General features: G+C 66.9%; 1 non-coding gene across 1 annotated transcript; it reads left to right on the top strand.

The window, feature by feature from the left end:
• Positions 1-452: 452 nt before the first annotated feature.
• On the top strand, positions 453-606 carry LOC140474548 (5.8S ribosomal RNA). The gene has a single exon (XR_011959203.1). It is a non-coding gene; the product is annotated as a 5.8S ribosomal RNA (ribosomal RNA).
• The last annotated feature ends 1763 nt before the right edge of the window (positions 607-2369 follow it).

Genomic DNA, 2369 nt, shown 5'->3' with positions numbered 1-2369 from the left:
TCCACCTCGGCGGTGGCTGGGCCGGGCGGGCGTCTGCTCGGGCGAGTGCCGCCCCCGCCTCCTCGCAGGAAGTCCGCTCGCCGACACGCCGCCACGTGCACGCGTCAGTGACGCTGCCGAACCGATGGCCGGTGCCCGTTCCCGCCTCTGCTTTTCCTAGGGCAAAGCTGCTGCACGCCTCGTGATACTAGGCGGGCGACATGGTGGCGGTGATCCTGCCTCCGTCGCTGCGGTGCGTTGGGGCACGCATCGCCTCTTGGGCGCCCTGTCCTCCTCCCCCCAATAGACGTATGTTTCTGCGGGCCGCACCAGGATGGTGCTCCCCATCGCTTCACGCCACCCTGCTCCGCCCGCACGCCGGCGTGCAGGTGGCTGTAGCTCAAGGTGGGGAGCGTATGTGCGGTCCGGGTCGCTTTCCTCTGGCGAGGGAGAGACCTAAAACAAACTCAGACAACTCTTGACGGTGGATCACTCGGCTCGTGCGTCGATGACGAACGCAGCTAGCTGCGAGAATTAATGTGAATTGCAGGACACATTGATCATCGACACTTTGAACGCACTTTGCGGCCCCGGGTTCTTCCCGGGGCCACGCCTGTCTGAGGGTCGTTTGGCAATCAATCGCACTCGCCTTGGCTGGCGAGAGCGCGGCTGGGGTGTCGCAGAGGACCCGTCCTCTTTGTCCCCCTAAGTTCAGACTCCGGAGCCCTCCGGCGTCGGAGCGCTTGGCCTTTCCCCCCCACCCTGCACATTCCGTTCGTCAGGCTCGACGCCATCCCCCCGCCGGGGAGCGCGGCCTGGCGTCCGTCTGTGTCGTGGCAGTGGGGCCAGCACGGCTGTCACCGGTCCCAGAATGGCTGTCGGTGGTTCACACTGTGTGTGTGTGCCAACCCTCCTGGTCTCTGGGACACGGAGCTGCCACGAAGTGTTGAGCCTCCAGTGGGGGGTCTGCCTAAGCTCTGCACGTCCGCATTGGGTCCGTCTCTCGGTTGGCTGGCAGTGGAAAGAGTGAAGGGAGCCGCGGAGGTCCGGTGCTGGTGCGCCGCCGGCCTGACCGTGGAGCTCGCCGGTTTGACACGCTGACCCGACTCGATGGTTGATCGATTGAGAGTGCTGGGAGCTGCAGGCCGCCCGCTGCTGCAGCCGCCCGTCTCGTGGTTCGTCCTCGGCCTTAAGTGGCCGGCGGGGCGTCTGATCCTGTCTCCCCTGCTGGCGCCGAGTGCCTGGCCGAGGGAGGAGGTTTTCGTCGAACGCTGTGACTTGGACGGTCGCACGCGCGTGGATCGCTGGCTCTTGGCTCTCCCGTTCAGTCCGCACGTTTTCCGCTCCGTCCTGCCACCGGTCTCGGGAGGTACGGAGGGGTTGGCGGGCGTGGTGTGTGCTCCGTCACCGTGCAGGCACACCTACCACGCCGTCGGCCGACCCCCGCACGGTCCTCCTGGCCATCGGGAGGACGGCGGAACGTCGGGCTGTCGGGGGCCAAGTCGCCAGAAGGCCACCGCTGTGTCTTCCGTACCCTGTCACCGTCGGCGTGCCTTCCTCAACTCGTCCGGCTCGGGGCCGCTGGGTTCAGGAGCGGCGTCGCCCGCCGGCCCCACTGAAGGCCGTGCCGTTCCGCGGCTGGCGATCGATGTGCGTGGCGTGCCTGCGCGACCGTTCGCCACTTGAGCCTCGGCACTCCTCTCTCCCTCTCTCTGACCGTCGGGCAGTCTCTGTCTGCTGGTGCCTCGCACGTCCCGGGCGGCGGGTCGTCACCCCCGCGACCGGGCCTCCGGCAAGGCAGGAATCAGGCTGACCCTTCCGCTCGAGTAAGCAGCCGGCACTTCCGAGTTTCGCCTCCCGCCGTGGACGGGGGAGGGTCTCCGGTCCCGTGGAATTGCGCCGAGCACGTCCCCGCGCGTGGACGCGGCGGCGCTGGAGGCGGCAGGGGCGGCCACTCGTCGACACCATCGCTGGCCAAGGGTGGTGAGCGACGTGCGGGTGGCTGGCTCTCTGACCGTCGCGGCGTCGGCCAAACTCCCGTCCGCGGTGAGACGTTGCCGGCCCACTAAGAGGTGGTGCGGGGGATTCGCACGCTGGCGGTGCGGCCTGGCCATCCTCTGACTCTGGGTACGACCTCAGATCAGACGCGACAACCCGCTGAATTTAAGCATATTACTAAGCGGTGGAAAAGAAACTAACAAGGATTCCCTTAGTAACTGCGAGTGAACAGGGAAGAGCCCAGCGCCGAATCCCCGCTCGCTTGACGGGCGAGGGAAATGTGGCGTACAGAAGCGCTTTCTTCGACGGTGCCCAGTCGCCCCAGTCCTCCTGATCGAGGCCTAGCCTGAGGACGGTGTGAGGCCAGTGGCGGTGAGAGGCGGGTCGAGATC

Source organism: Chiloscyllium punctatum, unplaced genomic scaffold (assembly GCF_047496795.1).
Source record: "Chiloscyllium punctatum isolate Juve2018m unplaced genomic scaffold, sChiPun1.3 scaffold_1063, whole genome shotgun sequence".
In the NCBI taxonomy this organism is placed as follows: domain Eukaryota; kingdom Metazoa; phylum Chordata; class Chondrichthyes; order Orectolobiformes; family Hemiscylliidae; genus Chiloscyllium; species Chiloscyllium punctatum.
This window is presented reverse-complemented; position numbering and strand designations above follow the sequence as displayed.